Here is a 27698-nt window from a genome sequence, read left to right as displayed (position 1 = left end):
ATCTTGAAATATCCTGCTTTCCTGCACCCAATACCAACACATGGTCTGGAGAAACAATATATTCTGTGAGCGGCTTCCTTAAACATAATAGTGATTTGACTTATCTCTCTCCAAGATCCAGTATCTCCCTCAGGCTAATCCAAATGGCTCAGTTCCCCAGTATGTTTACTGATTGAGATCGGCTATAGTTTGGTATTTCCCCAGTGCAAAATCATTGCAAGCATTAGCATGTGCATGAAATGGAGTGTGAACACCGGTCGCATATTTTCAATCAAGTGTTCATGTGTTGGTATAACACAGAAAATCAATCATCTTTAGTCAGTAAGATGCCAGATTCTGATTCTGAAAGTCAAGTCAACTCCTAAAGCTTTTATACTAATGTTTTTATGTAAGAGTACAGTTGTGCAACTTTATTCTGATGTCGCTGTACATAGGGTTCATTAGTTCGATCATAATTCACACACATGTACACCTAATTTGAATATATAAAAACACTTGGGCGCCACCATTTTCACTCTTAAATACAAGCCAAACTTGCAAGGTGTCATTTGCAGTTTCTTGTTGTAGCGAACTCTCTTTGATATAATTTCACACGTTGTGTCCAATTAGTTGCAATAATTATGTCCTCGGCTCTCTTTTGTGGCCTTTGTTCACTTCTCTCCGGCCTCTCGACCATTGTGCCTCCTCAACTCTTTTTCCCTCTGACAAGCAGTTTTTAGCGCATGCAACCTTATCGTGTTTTGCCTCTGTTGACCTTCGTCAGTCCCACACGTCTCTTCTGCCGGTCTCAGATGACCCAATTAAACTCTTTCTCTCATTCTGCACCGCCGCTCTCACCAGACTCAAGTCCGGACCGCTAAAAGGGTGAGAGTCAAGGTTCAGGAAAGGGCATCTCCATGGTGAAATGCTGTTGCACGAGAAAAATATGCTGTAATGATAGTCTAGCCAGAAAGTAAATGGAGACACCGTCATACGCATCGGCCTGTCCGCTGTAAATGGGTGGTAGTAACAGAAACACGTCTAATAGGATTCCTCTATCAAAGCCTAATCAATCCCAGATCCCACAGGGTGAGGATGACGTTCTCTAATGTTGCCATGACACTTGTGTTTGTCTCAGAGAAAATGTGTTTAAAATGTAAGTTTCTCAATGATTCATTTGAGAATTCACCCAGTAGATAAAGACAGTTTTATATTCCATTTGTAGCACTGTACATGTTTGGTAGTTTAGGCTTGAATGGATGTTTTTGAAAGTTTAATAAAACCCCATTATCAATCAAATGAAATTGCTGATGTCATTTTAAAGAGCCGTAGATGATCTCAAGGTTATATATTCACATCATGCTCTGCTAAAAAACTTTTCGGTCTTGGACTTGCAGGTCAGCACTAACTTTTCCATTCCAAGTACCCGCAAATGGCTGATAAGATATATATATATATAGTATTGGGCCAACATTTTTAATGGTCTTAAACAGAAAATACTGCAGATAAAGTAACTTGGCACGGAATAGCCTTCCCCTTTCCGTGTAGGTAAACTTGCAGACAGCTTTTTACTGGAAGAAGTGTCAATGTTGTCAAAAGCACTCAATGTTAATGGCTTCAAACAGTTCACGATAGTTGAAAAATGTCTCCCAGTTTGTTTGAGTTTAATGTGAGACCAAATATTCACTATAGGGTTCAAATCTGGACTCAAAACATGAGACTGATGGACTTGTTCTCAAGCCACTTCATGGTTGTCTTTGCAATTTGGCCTGGAGCATTGTCTTGTTGCAAAATATCATCTGATAGATAATAACTTTTCATTTGTGGGAAGCAAGCCATTCTGTAATGTTCTAATGTTTACAAAGCATTAAATGACTTTTCACAGTGAAGTAGCTCACCAATACCAGCAGAAAAAGACTCCGCACACATGACACCTCTTCCTCCATGCTTCACTGTGGTAGAGCGGCATTTATTATTATATTTCTCAGCAGATTTTCGAAGACGGCACTCTGGAGCATCACCATGCAACTTGTGTTTCATTGTGATTCATCACTCCACACACAACTTCCTATATTCTGCCAAAAACTTAATTCTGTCTTTGATGTTTTTTGAGACTGCAATGGCTTAAGTAGTGCATTTGCTTAAATTTAGCTTATTTCCTGACCAATAATTTGTGGTTAAGACAATTAAAAGCTTAGTGTTTAGCAATTTTGGGGTTTGCACATTTTTTTTCTTTCTTTTTTGCCCAGGGGTTCTCCATAAAAAAATCGAACCGTATTCGCAAATATTGATTTCTCTTTCTATTATTGTGCTTGAACGGACAAATTCGCACAAAAATTGTCAACATGCCCGTCTTGTCGAATATCCTAGCAAACAGTAGGTTATGTTTTAAGTAGTGCTGTCAAACGATTAAAATATTTAATCGCGATTAATCGCATTAATGTCATAGGTAACTCGCGATTAATCGCAATTATTCTAAATGTCACTTGATTTCTTTTTGTCCCATTATTTTTGTCTCATTTTAATGCTCTTATAAACATGGAAAAGTGGATCGGCTTGCTTTGTGCAAATGTTTTTTATTGAAAACAACATTGGCATATACTGTAGTGTTCAATTTCACACTAACATTCACACTTGAAGCAAATAATCTCTCATACAATGTAACACTGTCCATCAATAAAAGGGTGAAAGAAATATTGACGAGGTCGTGATATTGACGAGGGGGCGGAGAATTCGCGCATCAGCTGTGTGTGTGTGCGCTTGGCCATCAAGTTGTATTTCAGACTGGACGTGCTGCGATGATAGCTCAGTTCACAACGACAAAACACACAGATCACTTTGGTCTTGTCAATTGAACCATTTGGCCACTTTTATTAAATTAAACTGTCCATTCAGAATCTTATTGGCATCCATTTCGGCTTCTCGCGCTCATCATTCATCCAGTCAAAACGTAACGTTAAAGGGAGTCGCACACTGGACGAGAAGCGAAGCGCAGCGCCTCCTATTTAAAATTCGAACACATTATTCTTTGAGTGTACACCACACCGGCGGCGCCATTCGGCGTTTTTATCGCTACGCTATAAACTGAGAAAGTGCGCGTCCAATGTGCGATACAAGTTGTCAGACGCGGCTTCTCGTCCACTCTTTGACCGGCTCGCAAGCCCAAACAAGTGTGTGCGGCGTGCCTGTTGTTTTGTTTCCGGTCTAGCTAGATCCAGTGGTGTTGTAGCTTTACTAACGTTACTAGTTGTTGCAAAAGCATGTGAAAAAAAACTACAAAGTTGGCTACGCGTTAATCGCGCGATAAAAAAATTGACGCCGTTAAAATGGGTTTACGTTAATGTCGTTAATAACGCGTTTAACTGACAGCCCTAGTTTTAAGTGAACGTAAACAGTCGAGAAAGATTACGCATGTGTTCAGTACTGGATCTGTGCATTATGTCTTAAAGTGACAGCAGCCTAATATTCCTGCTGTCTGTATGTGTTTCCATGTCTAACAGAAGACATGGAAATAACTCACTGCTCTTGACTGAATTGCTTTTGTAACTTTAATAATGATTAATCTTTATTTAATTTATACAGTGAGGATTATATGCAATGTTGTTTTACATTTGATTACTGTATTTCATTTCTGTACCTGAAAATTACTGTTAGATACCTAAATAACCTGAAAAGCACTGCTTATTTAATTTCTGTTTTTGCTCTATTGTAGGCCTATTTATTTCTGCTGTTGCTTATAGTTGGATTGTTTTTTTATTTAAATTTTTTTGGCAGTAGGGCTGCACGATTAATAAATGCACAAAATAAAACTGCACGCGATTTGGCAAAGGCAGGGTTTTTCCTGGGTCAAAAATGGTCTTCGGTGGTGGCTGACAGACATGGTCATCCACACACACAGTAAAAAGTAGCCTACCCACGTGATCTGCGACCCCAGTGTTGACAATACATTTAAATGCAATGAAACAGTTTGTGATTTTGCTTATCTTATTTTGATATCTCATGGTTTCTTTTGTTCCTCATTGTTTACTCATGGTTGCTCATACAAAAAAAAAATTGGCCACTCGTTTTCTTCAAAAAAAAAAAAGCTGTGATTTCCCCAATGGTTTTCATAGCTTTGTACGATAAGATCCTTCTTTGCTAGACCTGATAATTAATTTGGTATATTATCATATCAATATTAAAAAGTAACATTAAAAAGTTTATTTTAACTAATAGTCTAATTTTCTACCATATACAATAGAATAGAATTAGCAGCTAGCTAACAACAACTTGCTTTGTGCTTTGTTCTGTTTTCACCTCACTCCAGTCTAAACTAAATGATTTTATGGGTAATTTACTACACATTGTCAATATAAAAATAACCTGAAAATACTGTGGATTATTAAGGCTAAATCTTTGTTAAATGGGGTAAGCATACTTTAGAGATGTTCTGAGTAAATGATTTGTTATACACCGATTCAGACTGTGACGTCTCGGTGAGTTCAGTGTTGGACAGATCAGTTGTTTGAACTGAATCATTTTAATGAATGGTAAAAAGGAGTCATTAGGTCGCGAAGTGGACAATTCACACCTAGCAGTAATTCAGAAAAAAATTCTCTGAAAAATTCCGACCTTTTACCATTGCTGATTTTGATTAATATGTGCGAGGGAGCGAGGGCAAAGACTAGGTAGGGGCTCTTTGCTCATTCTCTCTCTCTCAGTTAACATGTGCCCTGTCACAAGTGCAGCAGTCATCTACATCACTCATAAATCACAATAACTGATCAAATAAGGCTTTGGCAGGACAAAATTAGTTTTTGCGGCCGGCAAAACATTTTCAGCAGTTAAAAAAATGGTATTCGAATCAATCCAAATTAAATGCAAATAAACAGTTTGTTATATTACCTTATGCTGTTTATTCGTGAAATAATCACTGCCAGGACAGATTATAAAACAAAGTGTTTAGAACTATCTTACATTTAAAAATCTGCAAATTTATATGTAAAAAGTCACTGAGTGACTGATTTGAAAAGTTAGTAATAAAATGAACAACAAAGTAACATTACACATTGCAAAAGTGACAAAAGTGTCAGGTCAATTATTTTGCATGTACACGAAGACTTAATGCACTGTTCATTTGACAAAATATTTTCGTTTCACTTTTTTTTTATGGTCCCTTTAACTCATTCTGTTGAAATAACGTTGCACCTACATGTCTACTAACTCTCGTTAGAGTGTTAGTAGAGTATTAGTAGACTGGTAGGGTTAGTAGAATAAGTTGACATGTAGTTGCAAAGTTACTTATAGTCAGTAGAATGTCTGTTGGAGGACCATCACAATAAAGAGTTAGCAGATATTAAGCAGACAGTCTACTAATACTCTAATGAGAGTTAGTTGACACATAGGTGCAACGTTACTTTATAGTACACAGAGTGTTCAAAAGGGACCATTTAAAATAGTGTTACCAATATTTTCAATACAGAAAGGACCCTGAGGTGAAAAGACCCTTCATTTCTTGTTATGCTGTTGCACATTTTTCTCAACTAATCATAGGTTCTGTATTAAATTCAGGGTTGTTATTCTGAAGCTACGGTCCTGAAGTCTCACAAAAAAATTGTGTGCAGCATGTCGACAAATAGCAAGGAATTAGGAATAGAGGTTGTTTTTGCAATGATTTGCACTGCCTTCAGTTTTCAAACAACTCCCAGATCGAAGACAAATTGCAGCATGTGAAAATTACCAATGCACTTCTAGCATGCAGACCCACATTTACACTGCAGGTCTTTATGTCCAATTCAGATTTGTTGACTATATCAGAATTCTTTTTTATTTTTTAATTTTTTTAACGACCAGCTTACATCTTCTTTTAAAAGTGACCCATATCCAATATCTGCACTATACATTTGGTCGATACAATCCAAGGTAGGCATACTGGAAAAGCTTTGGTCGAAAAGGAAGATCAGTGCGATCTGCAACAGAGATAGACAAAACAATACAAGCTTTTGCTTTTCGTACCATCTTTAAAGGTCAGCAAAACATTGCGTTGAGCCTTTGTCCTCCATTGCGCCATTGAAAAGAGTCATGTGATCCCGGTTTGTGTCCACCTGAGTTGACGTCATTCGCCACCGTCGCCCTTTTCAATGACGTACAACTCGCATTGACAGAAGAATATCCAATCTGTCTGCTTACATGGAAGACGCAAATGCATGTGTCCGATTCATATCCAATTTATTTCCACATATGAATGAGGCCTGAAACTGATCTGAGAATATCGGAATCCATGTGCTTTTTTCCTGCTTACACATGCATGGGGCATTTCTGATCTGTGATCTTTTTATTTGATTTATTTTTTTGACAGCATTGTTGTTGATGGGATAATATACCCACAAATATTGAAATAGCCTTGTTTTTATTTTGAAAAACCTTAATGTCACATTAACTCATCATTATGATCTTCACACAAAATTCAAAACAGGGCTCATCTTCTGCATAAAAATAAAATAAAAAAAAACATTGAAGAGAAACTAATTTATTGGTTAAAATCAAAACATGATTTATTTATTGACCCCTCATTTCTACAAGGCACTAAGTAACAGTTGTGTTCTGTGTTTTCTTTATGTCCAGACTGTAGAGACTCCTCCGCTGCAAGGTTCACATCGGAGCAAGAACTGATCACATGGTAAGCCAAGAAATAGCTCTCTTGTTCTTTCCTTTTTTGTCAACATCAAGGCACCTTGAGTCCAGCACACACGTGGTCTTGGGATAATTGACGAGCTGTAATTGAATCATGGGATGGCTGAAGGTTAACTCTGACAGTGATTCGCCTATTTTTCATGTCTAAAATAACCGAAATGTCTGCACTATTTGTGCAAAATACATTTTGTTAAGCACAGCGATATTGTACCAAATACCTTTCAGCAGCTTCAAAAAGCAGTTATAACACCGTATATACGGTACCATGTACTTTGTTGTTTAATTTATCAACAGTATCAGTTGATATTTCCACTTTCTAACATTTAGATGCTCTTTGCCATCATTTAACACTCATTTAAACTCAGTCTTTAAAAACAATAATAATTTAATAATACTGTTAAATGTAATCATTAGCAAATCAAAAAAAAAAAAAAAAATTTTTTTCTAAATTTAAAAAGCATTTAAAATGATTGACTTATTTAAAGTAACATTTAAAACAACCAATTTCAGTTTTCAGTATTTATTTTAAATCTAAAGTAATAAAATAAACAGTGCTTTTCAGGTTATTTAGGTATCTAACAGCAGTTTTCAGGTACAGAAATTAAATACAGTAATCAAATGTAAAACAACATTGCATATAATCTTCACTGTATAAATTAAATAAAGATGAATAATTATTAAAGTTACAAAAGCTATTCAGTCAAACTTTAGTTTTAATTTAATTTAGCATTTAAAATGATTGATTTCAGTGTTAAGTTTTTATTTTTCATTTAAACGTGATTTTGGAGCTTGCCGTGCATAGTTTGAGAAATAATTATGTATGCTTATTAATGTGAGTTCTTGAGCTAAGTGAGTACTTGTCATTTAAGGGACAGCAGTTTTGACTGCCTTTTTTTGAAGTAATTTAGTCTGGTAGTGTCAGTCCAACCTGTCAAGTCAGGACCACTTCACAAATCCCCCCCCCCAAACCCTTCACAAGAGTTGCAGATAAGTTTGTCTGTTGACTATTCTCTGGGTAATTCCTCTCCAACAGGGTGTATTGTTTCAGGGATTAAGGTGCGTGAGTTTGAGCACTTTCAAAACCAAGCTGCATTCAGAACTGAAGCAGGATGGACTCGAATAAGTTCAACCAATGTATGCTAAAGCAGTTTTGGATGTGGAATAGTGTATTCTTTTGGTTTTATTATGGTTCATTATGAAATTCCTAAATTCTATAATGTTGAACTGCAATAAATGCTATTTTTAGTCCAAACTGCTTTTGTCAGGCTTTCTTGAGTATTGCCACAGAAACACTGAGTATAGAGTGGCTAGTCTTGAGGCGGAGATTGGTTTGTCTCTAAGCTGTTGGAGAATGGAAGAAAATAGAGGCCTCTAATAAGCCTCTTAACTTCTGTATTTGTTTCAGGCCTTTTACAACTGCTTTTGGACTGGCAGTGTGGATGAATTGCAAGGCTTTTGCGTATTATCATACCCATTTTTGGACATATTTGTCATGTGGTTCTCAGAAGTTTATCTGAAAATATCTGAAATGTAATGAAAGCCAAGCTATTGTGCTTTCAAAGCGAAGATATGCATCTGTTTCGAGTTGTGAAGGTGCAGTGTAGGATTAGAGCCAGAGGAGTTTGCTTTAGTGTAGCCTGCATCCATCATGTAATCGATGTCCACAATTTCAGGACTTTGGCTGTTCAACAATATTCAATTTCCATGTTTTGGCTTTGGGCAAAAATACCCTGCATGGTTACTGCACCAGCTTTAGAAAACAAAGTTAGGCTTATCTGTTTCTGGGATGTTTTAACCGGTTAATCTTTTAGAGGTTTGACCATGAAAAGGGCACCTAGTCGATGCTTTAAGACTCACTGCCTTTATAAAAACAAAGCCTCATTTACCTTCACTGTTTATTAAGTAAGAATTGTGCAAATACTTAACATTTATTAAAATGCAGATGAAATGCTTATTGCTTAATCCAGTACAGGCACTTAACAAGAAAACATCAACAAATCAATGTCAATCAAGTGCTGCAAAAAAGTGTTGTTGGGATAGCAAAACGTTTACCAAATGAACATATTCCATGTAGGGATAGCAAAAATGTAATGAAATTGAAAATGAATAGGCCTATAATATATTTTATTGTACAAAGTCTGATGCGTTTATTATGGAACTAAATGGTTAAAAAGTGAAAATTCTGTCATCATTTACTCACCCTAGTGTTGTTCCAAACCTGTAAGACTTTCGTTCATCTTCAAAACACAAATGAAGATATTTATGTCCACACAGCTATCACTTTGACACTTCAAATAAGTAATAAATTGATATTAACTATAATTTGGCCGGTTTTGGGTTCTGTTGACCAACGTGACCGATCGGGGACGCGTTTGAACAGTTTTTAGATTTGACATGCAGTCTTAACATAGTGCTCATGGCATGACAGTCAAAAAACAGCACAAGATGCCACACATCTGCCAAAAGAGAGGTTCACACTAACAGCGATTCGCCGTGCCTACGCAAGCGGATGTCATTCATTTTCAATGAGAGCTGGCAATTTCCAGGGGGAACAAGTGACAGCATTGAGTAGAGGTCAACTTCATGCAAATGAGTAGCGACTACTAATGGGAGCAGTTGGATTCCAAAGAAGTGAAGGACCAGTCGATCTCCGATCTCTGTCTGTGTAAATGTGTCATAGGGATTTGATTGCTTAGTTTAACATTCCAACGACTAATTAATTAGCCTTTACAATGAATTTTAGCTTAAGGCAAAATTTTAAAAGTGCTATTTCTTTCATGTTCATCATACTATCAGATTCCACAAACTAAGCAGCTCCAACTTGTTTTTTGTTTTGTTTTTCTAGGTAGCTTCTGCAAAATTAACAAAAGAGCTTGCTTTGGTTTGTGGGATACAGTTTATATTTGGCATGTCAGAGAGATCGGAACTTGAAATCAAAAGTGACAGTATTGAGATTTATAATGTAACAAAAAATTTCTGTTTTAAATAAATGCTGTTCTTTTGAAATGTATATTCATCAAAGAATCCTAAAAGATCCATATATATATATATATATATATATATATATATATATATATATATATATATTAGAATTATGAATTTTATCTATCTATATATATATATTAGGATCTTTTAGGGTTCTCAAACAACAAAAATATTAAGTGGCACAACTGGTTTTGTTTCCAAACACCAAATCAGCATTTTAGAATGATTTTTGAAGGAGTAACAAACTGCTGAAATTTCTATATTTTTGATCAAATAATTGCAGCCTTGGTGAACATAAGAAACATTTGACCAACCCTTAAACTTTTGGTTGGTAGCGTATTTCATAGTCTTGCATGTGTAGGGCTGGGTATTGTACATTTTTTTTCAATATCAATACCTTGACTTCGATACCAGTCTCTGAAAGATACTTTTTTTAATACCAATTTTATGAAATCCGTTTTGACATTACATTTACCTCCAAAAAAACTTCGCTTGTCGCAAAGCACTGGCAAAAGTAGCATAATGATTATAAATGTAAAAATAACAATACATTTTAATTGTTTATTAATAAACTAGTGTTTTCTGAGTCAGTGTCGGCTGCAAAGATGAAGTTGACGATGTTGACTCGTCTTCTCCACAGTATAGTGAGCGTGAAATGCACCTTGCAATGCGATTTAGAATTGGTTCTTTTAAAAGTAGACATTTCAAGCTTTCCATAGGCCTATTTCTCATGTCTGTGAGGCTAGTAGCCTATATGCTGAGTTTCGGTTTATTTATGTGACGCACTGCTGTTCTTTTTGCTGTCAAAGACTGAGCAACTTTATGCTCTTAAGTTTATTTTGTGCGCTGTCAAGTGCTTCATCAGATTTGTTGTGTTGCTGGTCTTGGCAGCAATTATCTTGTCGTAAATGTTGCATCGCGTGCTGTTGGCATCGAGGGGGTTGGGACCCTTACCCTATTTAAACTGCACATGTCTGCGGCGCATCACGGCCACCGAAAATTATCGGCAGAAAATGGTAGGGCTGTAACGATATTTTATTTTATTTTATTTATTTATTTATTTATTTTTTATTCATTTAGCTGACGCTTTTATCCAAAGCGACTTACAATTGCTATATATGTCAGAGGTCGCACGCCTCTGGAGCAACTAGGGGTTAAGTGTCTTGCTCAGGGACACATTGGTGTCTCACAGTGGATTCGAACCCGGGTCTCTCACACCAAAGGCATGTGTCTTATCCATTGCGCCACACCACCCCGATATGCGATATGAAACCGAAATCGCGACACTCGGATCCCCGGACCTGTGTCGCGGTGTGAGAGGGCAGAATCGCGACACACCCCTTCCAACTCCCAGAGTTATCCTTCCCATCCAGATCCAATGCTACCACATCTTTAAATTACTATTGGGCAATTCCAGCATTATGGACGTGACATTTGCAGTCAAAACTTGAAATATAAATTCTCCGAAAATGCATTTAATACCAATATATTGAATTGAAGTCTGTTTGTTTATATATCCATACTCTATTAATAAAGGAGTCCAGACATTAGTAAAATATCAGTCTACACATGTGCTTTATATTTAATATGAGGGAAATACACATGCGTTACGGACGTGACATAAATTTTTTTTAACTTTTAGGTGGCAAAAATATTTGTTTTTGTAATTCTGTGAATTACACTACGCAAACTAAAAGTAATACTACCCACCGGATGAAGACGGGTTGGCTCTCCACAGAACATAACATAATCATTTTATTTTATTTTATTTTTCGTGTTCGCATTTATGAGGAAAAAACAATGTTATGGACGTGACAGTTCTCCGTTACGGACATGACCGCTCTGAAAGCAGCACTAAAAGACTGCTTTAAAACTTTCACAGAGACCTCAAACAGGCATTTAAAACACCAAATATTAAGGATTAGCACCTCGTGGTCGAGGCCAGCATTTATCCCCTATAAAGTTACCATAAACTTCGCAGCTTTAAAAAACAATCATCATTCCTAATGCCGAAACATGACAGCCAATATGAGTCAGAGTAACGTTAGGGCAGAAATGTTTTCAAAGTCTGACAACTGCCGATCAAAGAACCGCACGTCGGAAAGCAAGCCTGAGGTAAGTTAGTTTACAATGTTAACTGTCCTGTCAGATACAGACAGCAATGTTGCCAATGGCATTATTTTTACATTTTGACATAGTGGGCGAGATGATATCGCGAGCGGGCGCGGGCGCCGTGATCGCTGAGCGAGCAGGAACAAGTAACAGTGAGCAGTGTTATTCATTGCGCGGCTCGCGAGCCTCATGTGGCTCGCCAAGCTTTAATTTGTGGCTCGCATGGCGGTAAATAATACGGTGATATGATAATGCATTCACTAGAGATATTTCATAAAAACATTAATAACAAGTACATAACCCGTTAAAAACTTAAAGTGTCAGCTCTATTACAAATAATTTCGATCGGATTGAAAGGGGTGGTTTACAGAGAGAACGTGAAAAAACTTGATCGATTGAAAACCGAAACTGAAAGGACGACGTATGACGCGCGGAACGAGCTGTTCTCCTGATGAATAAAGTGTCATATAAATGAGTATCCTTTCATTCTATAATTCTCCTTTCACTCAGCATCTGTGAAGTGAGGCAGGACAACGGCTCACCAGTCCTTGTTTCAGATTATCATACAGACGACTGGTTTGGGGCATTTTTAATAAGTGATAAATAGTAGTAAATAGTTTTTTTTTTTCTCTGACACCCGATGAAACACGTAGATCAGCGGCCCATTGGTTCTTTTATTGATTTACACTGGGCTAGCCCAATCACATCTTTAATGTGAAGTATAGAAATATACTCTTTCCAGTATAGAAATTAGTACAAAACTAATTATGAAAGTTTCCTCTATTTTTTAATGCATTTGTTTTACAATATATGGCTATTACTATCATGGGATTAATATTATAACTATTATTGTAGCAGTACAGACACTGTAACTAAAAGAGTTTTGAAAATTTCTTTGTTTAATTTGCACCAGATTGATGAATTTAACATTAAAAAGCACAAAATTTTCTTACGGGGGAGCATGCCCCCGAACCCCCCTAGAGTGCCAGAGGTCCACTCATCACAGTGATCCAAAAGTCCTGTGACAAACACTGGTAATACTATGCCATTACATTTTTGGGGGGTGGGGGGTATATATGCCGCATGCCCGCATCCTTCTCACCTTTTTTACCCCTGACCTATTTTCATGCCTGATGATGCTACCACCCCCATGCTTCACAGTAGGGATGGTGTTCTTGGGATGCTACTCATCATTCTTCTTCCTCCAAACACGTTTAGTGGAATTATGACCAAAAAGTTCTATTTTGGTCTCATCTGACCACATGACTTTCTCCCATGACTCCTCTGGATCATCCAAATGGTCATTGGCAAACTTAAGATGGGCCTTGACATGTGCTGGTTTAAGCAGGGGAACCTTCCGTGCCATGCATGATTTCAAACCATGACGTCTTAGTGTATTACCAACAGTAACCTTGGAAACGGTGGTCCCAGCTCTTTTCAGGTCATTGACCAGCTCCTCCCGTGTAGTTCTGGGCTGATTTCTCACCTTTCTTAGGATCATTGAGACCCCACGAGGTGAGATTTTGCATGGAGCCCCAGTCCGAGGGAGACTGACAGTCATGTTTAGCTTCTTCCATTTTCTAATGATTGCTCCAACAGTGGACCTTTTTTAACCAAGCTACTTGGCAATTTCCCCGTAGCCCTTTCCAGCCTTGTGGAGGTGTACAATTTTGTCTCTAGTGTCTTTGGACAGCTCTTTGGTCTTGGCCATGTTATTGGTTGGATTCTTACTGATTGTATGGGGTGGACAGGTGTCTTTATGCAGCTAACGACCTCAAACAGGTGCATCTAATTTAGGATAATAAATGGAGTGGAGGTGGACATTTTAAAGGCAGACTAACAGGTCTTTGAGGGTCAGAATTCTAGCTGATAGACAGATGTTCAAATACTTATTTGCAGCTGTATCATACAAATAAATAGTTAAAAAATCATATATTGTGATTTCTGGATTTTTTTTTTTAGATTATGTCTCTCACAGTGGACATGCACCTACGATGACAATTTCAGACCCCTCCATGATTTCCAAGTGGGAGAACTTGCAAAATAGCAGAGTGTTCAAATACTTATTTTCCTCACTGTATCTGATTTATCTCGCATTGGATGCATTTGGTTAAGAATTAACTCTGTAGTAAATCGTCAGCTTCAGCGCGCGCAGCTCAAACGGCAGTGCACGACTAATAATGACTATTGGGACTGTAATATTACATAACATTATAAAGAGAACACTATTGTAATAAAACATTGTGAATTATTTGGGTTTAGTTGCCGTGTCGCGTTGCTCCAGGAAGAGCACGTCCACAACATGAGTAGTTCTGAATGAATGGCACGTAACTTAGTTCAATTTCACTTGTGCATGAATTTGCGTCATTTTGTGCAGATATAATTTGTAATATTATGTTTATTTTGAATATATCTGATTAATCTCATATAGGATACGTTTCTTTTAGATAAATAATGTGCTAGCAAAGTGCTCCAGTTTAACGGTAGCAGATTCATTCAGCGCATGCAGTTGTTCCAGGAAGAGCGCGTCCACAACTGTCACACATTCTAAGCGCATACGAGGCGTTGGTGACACGTTGTATTAGTAGTTATATTTGAATAATTAATTTAATTAGCAATCACATCGAAACATTTTACAATCCTACTAGCCCTTTATTTATATTTATAACCAGTCTCATTGATTTGGTGAGGAACATAGTGTTTTGAGCAGCATTTGCAGACTCTGTCATGCTGTTGGCCATAGCCACTGCAGTAGACGCATATCGCAGTATTACGGCTAACGTTTAATCGATTAATTGATCGTTAATTTAAATGACGATCGATCATGGGAATTTGTGAAAATTGACATCCCTAATGAAAAGTGAAAAGCATTAGTAAGATCATAAGATGCGCAATATATCGGGAGACAAATGGAGTGGGCAGACATGATTTTGACCACTTAATTAAGTTTGTTTTTGTAGAATTTTGTTTTGTATTAATTTTATCTTAATTTTAATCAATGTTTCATCAACCAATTGCCTGGTTTTAAATTAATAAGAAGTAAATATAGCAGGCAATATAATCAGGACACGGAGGCGCCGGCGCGTGAACTGGAGCTCGTCTCATAAATGAACCGAAACTCAGTGTATAAGCTACTTGCCTCACAGACCTGAGAAATATATCTATAGAAAGTCCTAGAAAATGGCATTTTCGGTTTTTGGCTGAAAATATGAACCGAAAATATATGCCGCCCCTCAGTGTTCAGTGCTCAGGTTTCACTCTCGCTCTAGCCGTTATTTCTGCGCCGTGTGACGCTCTGCTCAATATTCCACTCTATGCATGTGCGCTCAGCTCAGTTGCTCACGGACCATGTGAACGCTCCACTCATGTACTGCTCATGCTCATCGGAAAAGCAAAGTCTGTTCCGTTTGCAATAGCCCTACTGTGCTGTGACATGGTGTGATATAGCCGTTGCTGGGCAACTCTGGTAAAATGATGCTACCCTCTCGTTCACTGATCGGCTCCACGCTACGCTCTGCTCACATGCTCTGATAATAGCTTTGTTGGACTATACATTATTTGGATGGTTGGTCAAAAAATAAATCTGTTGCATAGAACTGAATAAAGAATAATATATTATAAAGAATGATATATTGATATTTAATATTAATATATTTTCTGTCCAATTTTAGTGTCATTTTCAGTAAAAGTTTTTTATTTTTATTTTTTTTTAAGTTATTGGCTTGTATTTTTTTTAATTCAGTATCATTAAAATGACTGAATTTCATTAAAAAAGTCTAATATTAATACAGCTATACAAAAAAAGCTAATTTAAAATAAGAAATTAGATAATTTAAATGTTGTTATTATTATTATTATTATTAATAATATAACATATTATTAATTTAAATAATTTTTACAAAGGATTTTCGGTTTCAGCCCAGAATTTTAATTTCGGTGCATCCCTACTCATTGGGATTGTATTGTACAAACTGACAAGCAACAATGTAAAGGACAGAGAAGAATTACAAAATGTGGTCTAGCTAAAAAAATACGAAAAAACAGCATTCTCATTAGTCAACCATCTGTACCATCCCTAGTTTATTCTTCTTTTGTCTGGCTTTTAAGCACAGTCCCTGATTCATAGATGCTATCACCTCCCCAGATTATTTAGCATTACTGTCAAGGCAACCGCCATTTAGTGATGCATATGCAAACCTTAACCTTTGTGCCTGAGCTGTTGCGGCTCGATCTAAATCACACTTGATTACTGCCTTTTTCCGCCTGCTTCCTGTCTGATGTAAGATCCTCCAAACAATAGAGAAGGTGTTTGGCTTATCTAGCAGGTGCATCAACAGTTGTTAACGAACACCCCCCTCATTACCTTATTGTGACTGATGGGGGAGGGGAAGAGTCTGTCGGAGCCTCCATCTTTCTTTAGGAAACAGCCTTCCATACTCCACTGAACTGTCACTTTGGTGTGTAGGAGTAAACTAACTAACTGCTCTTTGAAAGGAAACCGTGACATCTGTTTCCTTTTAGCTAGGTAGTATTGTGAAGATTGCCCGAAATGTTTTGTGTGCTCAAGTATATGAAGTTTCAATTTCGTTGGCAGACTTTCTGAAGAAAGGGTGTTTTCTTTTCGCACATTCTCAGTGTGAATCTAGGTCCCCTGCTTACCACTGTACCGCAAACAACAACCTGTTTCCGTTCACTAGATAAAAACAAACGAAAAGGCTACTAGTGTGTATTGATTAAAGTTATCAGTGGAAAGCAGATGTTGATATTAAGGGTCTGTCGGTTGAAGATTGCACTCTGGTGTGTTCGGTAAAGTATTGGACGCGGTATTGTTGGTTTAAACAAAGGTCTCGGCTTAAAAGCTTAGAATGAGAGAATAATTGCTCACCTGAGCTAAACCCGAGAATACAAGTTGCCACGGTGATTTGTTCCACTAAAAGGTGATTCAACACCACGACATAATGTTACCAAGTTAATCCCACAGTTTGCATGATAACCTATTGTAATCTTCTCTCTAACTGTCATTGATAGTAACCTGTTGTTTTGAATAATGCTATTGGCATTATCTGCTCTGACAATAGTTGACCTGAAAGAGAAAACTGACTGTAGTGTGAGTAGTAGGGTTGTCACGATTCCTTTTTTGGTGTCTCACGGTACTATAACAGCTAAAGTATCACAAAACCTGAATTAATTGTGTGAATGTATCATGCATTTTACTTTTCTGTTGTATTAATTATTTATAGTTTGCACAAATATGTATTATTACTACAACTACACTGAATTATTATTTTACAGATATAGTGTAGTTCTGAATGCATTTCATGCGTGTAATGTGTTTTCATTTGTTTTGTAATTAAATAATGAGGAACTCTTGTGGACTATTGATTTAAAAAATCTGGTGTTTGCTAGTATTTTGAATAATGTCTTTAGAACTGGAATTTAATATGAATTTTGGGAATAATTAAGTGAAAAAAAAAATTCCTCTGAATAATAATAATTATAAGGTAATTGCGAGTTTATATCTCATAATTCTGACTTTTTTCTCTCAGAATTGTGAGTTTATATCCTGCAATTCTGACTTTGTGAGATAAAAGTCTGAATTGCAAGATGTAAACTCGCACTTGTGAGGGGATAAAAGGTCGTAATTATTTTTTAAATGTTTATATTCCGTGGCGGAAACAAGCTTCCATAATTACACAGCATTGTTTCGTAAAGCTAAAACATAAAGTTTACTTCAATAGCAAATTTTCAATAATGAGTGTGAGTTTACAATTACAAATGATCTCATCACAGGAAGTTCTTTCACTTTATATTCCACATGCACTATTACTATTTTGGGCTTGAATAGAGATGCATCAGATGGATATTTTTAGTAGTTACTTTGGTGGTTTTGGTGTAAATGTTTTTGCCTTAAGATTAGGGCTGCACTTTTGTGCCTCTTGTCAGTGAAGTACGGCGCTGTGATCAGTAGTAAATGCTCCTCCATCTGCGCAGAAACTCCAAATATGCCCCGCCGCAGAAGTACACAACACACGTCATTCCAGGAAATCCCTCTATGGGCATCAAACTATCGCTTTTGTTGGACAAGAGGTTCATAAATGCTTTTCATATTTGGAAAGATGTTTGATGCGTGTTGCTTTCTGAAATGCACGTTATAAACGACTCAAACTCGCAGTGATTGCTAAGACAGATCGATTTAGGGTTAATTGCGATTAATCGTGCAGCCCTATTTAAGATGCTGTCAAATTAAAAGGAGTTACTTGAATTCCCACCTTGTTTCATTCTGTTGCACTTCATCTCTGCATTGGACTTGATGCAGTATATTGAGGCTTGGGCATTGCGATACTACTCTGTACAACCCTAATTACACTAATGTCTGCTATAGCACTTATGGCGACACTGAGTGTGCAACATGCTTGAGTTCTGTTATTAATTGCAGTCTGACACATTTAATAACAACGTGGTAAATTGAGCTTGCTGCTTTGAGTAGTGCATGTTTCGGTCCTAATGCAACAGGCTGTATACATTTTAAAACTGTGTAAGTATTATGTGGTACTTAATGTATCGATTGCTCAGAATGAGTTATGTAAATGTTTCCAGTGAATTGGATTTTCCACAAACATTTTCACATTTTATATGAATTGGCAATGTAATCGAACCGATTACTAACTGAATTAATTCCCGAGTTGGTTTTTAACACATTTTGGCCATCCCTTTTCTCTCAGATCAGGCGTTCTTTGGCCTAACACTGTAACGACACCTGCTACTTTGCTTAGCGAGCGCATGCCAATAATCTGAGCTAATTGGAATGTAGGCTGCTCTGGAAAACAGATAGACGCAGCAGGTGCAACAGCACAAAGAAGTCTCAGAAACCCACGAGACATGGACTGGGAGCAGGCTGCCCGAAGGAAGTAGTTTCCACCCATCTCTGTTCAAGCTTAAACTTCGTAGACAAGAGACCACTGAAACCCGCCAATAGCTGTAACTTAACAGCCATGTCAATACATGCGTTTCATTGCTTGGCTGTGGAAACTAACACATGTGCCCTTGAAAAGTTACAGCACACTCAGGGTGAGCCCAAGATGGTGATTCATGAATGCAGAAATTAATTCCAGACACAGGCATAATCTGCACCTGGGAAAACTGCCCTGGATTTTTTTTTTTTTACTTTTAGGCCTGATTTAGCTGTGGGTATGTGGCAGGGCACGTTTTCAATCATATTTCAGACACCATGTGACGGCGAGTTTTCTTGATGATGAAATGGACCTTTGTATAAATGCTCAAAGTGCTAAAAACTGCATGCTTATAATTTCTTGATTCTCTTGGCAAAACCATTTGACAAGGCAATAAACAATTTCAGTTTACCTTAAGGTTTATATCTTAGTCCTTTAATAATTGGGAATGTGATTTATTTTTATTTTTTTGATGCAAATATATATATTAGGGGTGTAACGATTCGTTTTAACAACGATTCGATTCGTATCGCGATTCGTGGTTGTCGATACGATTCAAGGACGATATTGGTTCATTTAGAACGATCCGATCCGATACGATTCAGTGACTTGAAATCGATTCAGTGACTTTTTAGCCAAAAATTCTTGAAAGAGAATCAGGTATCAATTAATTATGTGCGTGCAATTAAAGAGTGCACGCTACGAGCACAGTATAACGATGACAGGACATGAGATTTCGTTTTTCTGAGGTGAGAGACTTTATTTCGTTACAAGTTATGAAAATAATGACAGAACAATGACACGGACATACAGCCTGACAACATCATCAGACCGCAGATACTGAATCTGGACAACACGTTTTTTTTTTCATTTAAAACGTAACGACGTTGCATGCTTGTAGTTTATTTTGTGCTTTATATATAGGCTAGTGAAACGATATAAGCCTGCAGCGCGCACCGCCGCATTTGCGCGTGCAATTGAAGAGTGCGCGCTACTGCAGTATAGCGGCTGAGAGACAGGAAAGTCCGTTTTTCTGAGGTGAGAGACTTTGCGCTGCTTGTTGTCTTCGCGCTGCTGCTGGCGCGCCACGCATGGCGATCACGTCACAGATAGGCAGACTGAATCGAGTAACGGTTAACGCCTTTATCATTAAAAGTGCTAAGAAAAAAATATCCTTATAAAGTCTGACGTGCTTAAATCCAATGCGTTATTTCATAGTATCGATACAATCGATTCATTACCTTTTAAAACGATGTTAGATCGATATATGTGTAGATCGATATAACTTGCCGAGCACAGATCGATGTAGTTGGATCATTAAGAATATAAATCGATACATCGATGTAGTTGATGAATCGTTACACCCCTAATATATATATATGTGTGTATATGTGTGTGTGTGTGTGTGTGTGTGTGTGTGTGTGTGTCAATCTAAACAATGATGAATGTAGGTTGAAAGTCAAAAGCAATGTAGGGCAAAACAATGTTTTTTTATTTCAACCCGACAGTGGTTGCAACCCGAAAATGTATATCAGTGTTTGTTCTGGGTCAAAAATGTTCTTCAGTGGTGGTGGATGAACACAGTCATACACACACACACACACACACACACACACACACACACACACACACACACACACACACACACACACACACACACACACACACACACACACACACACACACACACACACACACACACACACACACACACACACACAGTGCCCTACTCATGTGAACTGTGAGCCCAGTACTGACAATAAATCCCAAATAAACATTGAAATATAAACTAATACTATTAATTGGTCGAAATATAAATTAAATAAATCACTGTCACTGAGTGACTGATTTGAAGAGTTCATATTAAACTGAACAACAAAGTAACCTGACATAAAAAAGTGACAGGTATATTATTTTGCATTTACACTCCAAGACTTAATTCACAGATCTTTTTACATACAGTATGAGATTGTTTTGTTTTCCGTCCATTGCTGTTGTTATCACAGTCAATTGGATTCGGTTGCGCATTTAAATACGGTTGTCAATTCAGAAACTTTGCAATGTGCAGTTAGCAGCATGAAAAATATATATTACATACAGAAAGCGAGCAAAGATCGCTGCCCTTATAATCACTGGAGCTGTCAATTACAGTGTGAGGTACACAACGCTGCACTCTTGCATAAACTTCCGTTATAATCAATGAAGCTGCTTTACTGTGCAATTCATCTCTTATTGACATTGTGTTTGTACTTTGTTTGGTTATAATGAAAGGATTTGTGAACACGAAGAACTCGCACTGAACAAAAACTCTGCCGTTTTGAGCAGATTCGGACTAACTTAAATCAGATTGGCCATTGTGTTCACACACTCAATTGGCTAAAAAGCTCAATTAAAGGCACAAACGTTCATTTTGGTGGCTGCAAAAATATTCATCTACATAGTAATGCTGACAGTTGCACATACATTTGTGATATCCACCTGTTTTAAAGTCAGTCGACATGAGCTTTTAGCCTGTTGTCTAAATATAAAAGGCAGAGTGTGGACGGTTCATTTCCAAGAAAGACATTCCTTCTGGTGTTTTTGTCTTGAAAAATGTTCGTTTTTCATCACAAAGAAAATTACAGGGAGACATTGAGATTTATTGGACATTTTAAGAAAGTCAATAGACACACTCATTCAGGCTGTTACCTTACCCTGGAGAGATGGGGAAAACAATAGAGAGAGAGAGAGACAGAGAGTCTCCCAGCAGAAAAATTGGGAAAGATCCATCTAAACTAGCAGTTGCTGCAAAGTCCACAAACATGCTTTCATTGACCTCAGACAGGTTGGTTTAATTGAAGCGTACATTGCAGGTGAAGTCCAGATGCTTGACAAATTCTGCTTCATTCAACCTTTTCTGTAATGTTATTGCAGGTGCTGAAACACTTGGGTTGGATCCTTAAAAAGCGTTTGCCTTGCGGAAATAGAGCTGATAGTGTGGTGAGTATAAATGCATATTGGTGCTAAGATGGCTTTTTTTCTCCTTAAGGAAAATGGAAAAACTTTTTTAGCTGCACTCTGTTTTTTAAAAGGACATGGAAAAAGTTACAGGTGTTTCAGAGACTGTTTTTGAGCAGGAAAATTCAGAACAGACTGTTCTCTATTCTCTATTCTCTATTCTAGGTTTTTTTGCACCTTGTAACTTGTAACATTTCATGACAGCTTCCTCAACAATGATCATAGTACTTGCAGGAACGCAGTTTAGTGAGAATCCTGGCTCTGTGTGAATGTAAAATTCAGATCAAAGCGTTATACTAGCAAATGGATGGACGATCAAACTAGACTTGAGATTTAACAAACACTATATACACTACTGTTCATCAGTTGTTGTTTTTTAGCAATCTTTGATTAAATAGAAATCCAGAAAGCCACGTTTCCCACTAATAACTACACATTGTAGTAGTGTTTATGTGAAGGCAACTATTGTCTTATGCGCAAGACTGTCTGCAGATCATAAAGATTAGATGGTGCCTTGGATTTAATTCATAAATGAAACAATCTGCTTTTTATAATGGGCCAAAGGTGACAATTTTATCCCAAGTTGCCTTTGTCGGTCACTGTTGCGATTTGAGAACTAACAAAAGCTTCTTATCGTAATCACTAATGCTAATGCACTCAAATCGGAATAATGAATGAGTCTGTGTGTACTGGCACTCTGGCTATAGTAAGTGATTTTGGCAGGTGGTGATATGATGTAACCCTTCGGAACTGCTCCAGCCAGATCATGTTCCAGCAGACCTTTAGGCAGTGCCTGTCCCACATTCACCAGAAACAGCCCATGCGAAGATTCTACATGTGTAAAAACACACACCAACAGCAGAATCCGGTCAAAGGGGAGATTCCTCTATAGTTCCCCTACCACTGTAGATAACAACCCCCTCCCTGTTAACCAGGTCTCCACAGACCTTGAATATGTTACTCATTATTCATTTCTGCTGTCTGAGTTGCGGTATAGAGTTCCTGGAAACACTGTCAGTGCACTCGGTTCACATGCAGATGAATAACTCTTGCATCTGACCAGGGGTGGTTAAACGAATCTGGTATTGATTATTGGCTTTCTCTGAGCTCCAGTGTTGATGACAGTCATTTTTTAGCTTGGTCAGTTATCACTCTCTATCCACTGCGGTTTGTCACATACTGGTTTTCTGGATCTCTGTAGGTAACCATGTGATTCTCTCTCTCTCTCTCTCACACACACCAAAAAAAACCCCAACAAAAACCCACATCCAGCTCATAAGTCACCCCAATATCAAAAGAATAAGTGTGTGAGAGTTTTATATATATATATATATATATATATATATATATATATATATATATAATAAGACATTTTGGTAACACTTTAAAATAAGGTTTTATTTGTTATCATTAGTTAACTTAAGTTATTATGAACTAACAGTGAAAATACTTCTAAAGCATTTTTAAATTTTGGTTAATGTTCATTTCAACATTTACTAATACATTTTTTAAATCAAAAGTTGTATCTGTTAATAATATTTAATGGATCTGAGCTAACATGACAACATGAACTATGAACAGTTATTTTAATAAACATTAACAAAGATAAATAAATACTGTAACAAATATATTGCTCATTGTTAGTTAATGCATGAACTAATGTTAAATAATGGACCTCGTTGTAAAGTGTTAAAGAAACGTTTCTTCAGCTCCAAATCAGCATATTAGAATGATTTCTGAAGGATCATGTGACACTGAAGACTGGAGTAATGGCTTCAAAAAAATCAGCCTTTTTTTTTGCTGTGTGTGTGTGTGTGTGTGACCTGCCGATAACGATTTTTGCAGATTCTGATTTTCTTTCAAAGAACTATAATTGACAGCATATGCAAACAAAAATCTACTTTTCTTCAATGCAACATTTTATTTTAAGTAAAAATACTAATAAAATAAGAACAAATAAACAAATTTCGAACAACAGCACAAATAAATGCAATAGAATAAAGAGAGATATGAAATAAACCCGACTACGTTTTTCATGTGGGTATATAGCAGTGGCTGGCCGTGCCTTCAGTGGTGTCCTACCTGAATGAATTACTTTTAATAGTGTAGCAGCGCACAGACTAGTGGTCGACCGATATCCGATATCTTAGAGAGCAGGATGGCCGATATAAAGCCGATATTTTTATTAGATACTTTATATTTATTTTAATCAATATTTTATAAATTTTAAATAAATTAGGAAACAAGTCTTTAAAATAAACATCCTTATACTTTAGATGGCAACTTCTTGAATCTGCAATCCTATTACAGTATTTTTCTCAAATAAAGTAATTGTTTAAAAATATATGAATATGTGAATAAAAAGGAAGTAAACACTAACATTGCACTCAGTAATCTGGTAATCATATTTTTTTCAAATAAAGACAAGGAAACGCTAATATTAGCCTACATACAGCACACAGTGAAAACGATATGAATATGACACAGTGGGCAACTGGATATAGCACAGCATATTTTAAAATGAAGGATTTAAAGTGTTTCGATCGCGTCTCCTGTGAAGCTGATCTTGTGTTCGCATTCACTCACTTCGCACGGACCGACCGTCACTCGCAGTAACACGTTTATGCAGGCTACAAATGCACACTTCACAAGATATCACAGCTGGATTCCATTAAATCTGCAAGGTTTGTGAAATTAAATGTTTATTAGATATTCAGAGATTTGTTTAAATGATGTAGATGCGCGTTTGCTGAATGTTGACAGTAAATGAGAGCGAAAGTATTTTAGCCTGATTGTTTGCCTTTTCTGTAACAAATAATATAAAAGCAACACTTTACTTTTTCGCATACCATTTACTTTCTTTGTTTACCAGTTCTGTCTAACAAAGTATTAGATATGACTGACAGAGATCGTAAACTAATGAAGACGGAGAATGTGAGTGAGCGCTGTGTGTGTGATCAGGCGCTGCCGTTCTCTTCTGGCGCTGGTGTTCTCAGCGCCGCCCATGCTCTCACACAGATTTTTGAACGAAATCAATGAGATCAGCGGGACTTTTGCATTCAAAATCAGTCATGGCACACATTACAGTCAGTTCTGTTTTTACACGGACAGATCGAATATCAGCAAAGTGATTTTCTTTGTCTTTTGTTCTTTGAATAACATGACAGACATAGGATAGGAATATTCGACTGCTGTCACTTTATGAGTTTATGCACCGATCCAGTATTCTGTTACACATCGTGCGTTATGTTTCTCAACTAATTGGGTCGCATACTGACTGTATTTAACTCGCCAAGACGGGCATTTTGACATCATTTTGTTTGTATTTGACCGTTTAAGTGCAGCAAGACACTCATTTTGGTGCTTGCAACTCATAAGCTGCTTGAGACTGAGAGGCGGCTTGTGTGATTCATTTATATAGATCAGTTGTGAATAATAAAAGCACTATTCAACAGGAGTGAATGAGGCGTGAGTGTGAGGAGACGGGTGTGTGTCAGAGAGCGAGAACGCGCAGCTGACGTTATTGCCTGTGCCGCTAGCAACAAAGTGTACCGGCTCGTAATCAGAAAGACTGGCCGGTTACCGGTTTGGCCGATCATGTGGAAAATCGGCCGATTCCGGTCCCTGGCCGGTCGATCGGTGCATCTCTAATTGTAATATGTTTTTACAGCGTTTTGATCAAATAAACGTAGCCTTGGTGAGCATAAGAGAGTTTGTTGGGAAACATGAGAAAAAAAAAAAAAAAATCTTACAGACCCAGACTTTTGAATATTCGTGTAATGCATAAAGAAAATGCATTTTTTTCCTTTTTGTGACATGCATTTATATCCGAATTAAGCACATTTTCTGGACAGGTTTTGTGAGCTGCTCCCTTGAGGTTCTCTTTTCACTTAGCTCATAACGCATTTGTCCTTTAACATGCACATTAATGCCTCACCTTTGGTCCAACATGGTGTTGAATTTAGTGATTCAAAAGAAATGCTGTGTAGGCTTTATCTGGCTTACTCATAGTTTACCTCTGTAGGCAATCAGGCCATATTTAGTGTCACTCATTAACAGAGGCAAATGAGTTGATTAAACATCCTCAGCACGTGTGTGTCTGTGCTTCAGCACATGAAATTAGCCCTCGGGATCATTCAGTTACAGGTTGGGAACATTGTTTTTCACATAGATTAAAAAACAACATGCTGATGACTTGTCAGTGACGGTAGATTTACAATAATTGATAGTCACAGCGTGCGTACGTGTAGGTATGCTAATAAGCAACAGAATTATAGATAATTATTATAGATAATTATTCTCTCTTTCATTTTTTCAAGTTTACTCAATTCTAGAAAGGAGCTGGTATCATTTGTAACACATTTCCTTTTAAATGCTTTCTAAAAAACACAAGTCACATTGTTGTCTTTTAAAATGACATGCTAAACAGAGTTCTCAGAGGAGGGCAAAAACATTACGCAAACCCCATGGTCCTCCAGCAATCCAGGCAGTTTAGGTCTTGTCCTCACATTACCCATTCTTGTTGCCCTCTGTCAAGTCCTGGTTTGGAGCAGCGCGTCGCCTCCCTTCCGAGCGACTCCCACCTGTGCGCCAAAGATAAAATCATCGATACGATAGTCAACATTTCATTACAAAAATGCTGTGAACATCCGCCTCAGACTGAAAAGTGACAGCAACGTTCAGAAGCAATGTCACATGTGCTGATAACCTTCTCTGAAATGTCCTTTCACTCACAAACTTTACTGTTTTCAAAAGTTGCCATGTGGTGTGTGCTTTAGATGTAACAGTGTCTATGAATCCTTGAAGGACTTCAAATTCTTGTTAATAAAATTGAAGGTGTAAAAAGATCAAATTTTAAGTAAAGATGCAAGCTGCACGTATGCATTTAAATGCCATTATTTAACCTTATTCTACACTACCTATTCATACCTACATTATTCAAGCTTCATTTTGGATGAGAAAATGTTTAATTGTTAGAAAAAAATTATCACCATAATGTAAAAAAATTGTTTTGCTTAAAGTCAAAAGAAAGAAACAAGAAATTATATTTTGCCTACTAAAACTAGTGCTTCGAAAACCAATTTTGATGGATGAAATATGACTCTGGACAGCTGTCAATCAGCACTTGCCTTGTTTTTTTGTTGCTTGTAAACGAGAATCATCTTTCACAGATGCTACTACTTAAACAGTATTGGAAATGTGCAGTCTTTAGTCCTTTCAGAGAAGTTGCAGAATGACTTTGATCCAGCTTTATTGGAACTGAAACAAGAAAGTTTAATGATCCCACAGTGCCAGTGGTTATTCGCTTTACAGGAGGTGGACTGGAAGTTAAAATACATTCTCCTTTCCCAGTTTAATGTGCAGAGATGACTAGATGCAAACCATCCGTAGGCTGAAGAGTGTAAACATTGTGGCGTTGTAACTGTAACTGAAGGATCCACGACGGCAGACCAATGTCATTTGCAGGACAGCGGTTAAAAGATCCTTAACAGAACGCACTACGAGGCCTGCGGTGGATGTGTACTTGTTTGACCACAGCAAGTGGGATCCATTGACCTACTTCTAAGACACTTCACACAAAAGAGGAAGAGATCCATTTATGGTGTGTCATATTTCCCCCACCCCACCATGTTCAGACAGACACTGATGGATCCAGATCTCAAAGTAGGTCAGGTGAGGGGACGCGTTAATCTCCCTGGTCCAAGTTGATTTGATTTCCCGCCCTTCGGAGAGTTGGTTGCATCACAAGCAGTTTAGGCCAGCATCTGTCTTAATGTCTTGTGACAGCATTCACTAGCGTGTGGCAACGGTCATTGTTCCTGCCGGACTGATTGGGTTGCTTTGCCTTTGAACTCGACCTGATTGTTCAATGCTGACGGAGGGATGTGAGCCATATGCTGATTTCTCCAAAAGCGTCTGGTGAAAATGGTGTTGACATAATTGCCTTGAAAAGAGGAAGAAAAATGGCACAATTGTCTGGGTGTGGGGTGGCGGTAGCACGTC

The 27698-nt window shown here is 37.5% G+C and overlaps 1 protein-coding gene across 2 annotated transcripts in view; it reads left to right on the top strand.

The window, feature by feature from the left end:
• The window catches only part of tbl1xr1a (TBL1X/Y related 1a), a 65476-nt gene that overhangs the window by 22187 nt on the left and 15591 nt on the right, over positions 1 to 27698 (top strand). Inside the window, exons 2-3 of one of the 2 annotated variants that reach the window (XM_084394585.1) lie at positions 6583 to 6637; positions 21612 to 21677. The gene's annotated coding sequence lies outside the window, so the exon portion shown is untranslated. The remainder of the gene's footprint in view (positions 1 to 6582; positions 6638 to 21611; positions 21678 to 27698) is intronic. The other variant, XM_084394586.1, reaches the window with a different exon arrangement.

Source organism: Rutilus rutilus, assembly GCF_951802725.1.
Source record: "Rutilus rutilus genome assembly, chromosome: 22".
Taxonomy (NCBI): Eukaryota; Metazoa; Chordata; class Actinopteri; order Cypriniformes; family Leuciscidae; genus Rutilus; species Rutilus rutilus.
The sequence above is the reverse complement of the archived record's forward strand: the minus strand, read 5'-3'. Positions and strand labels throughout refer to the sequence as shown.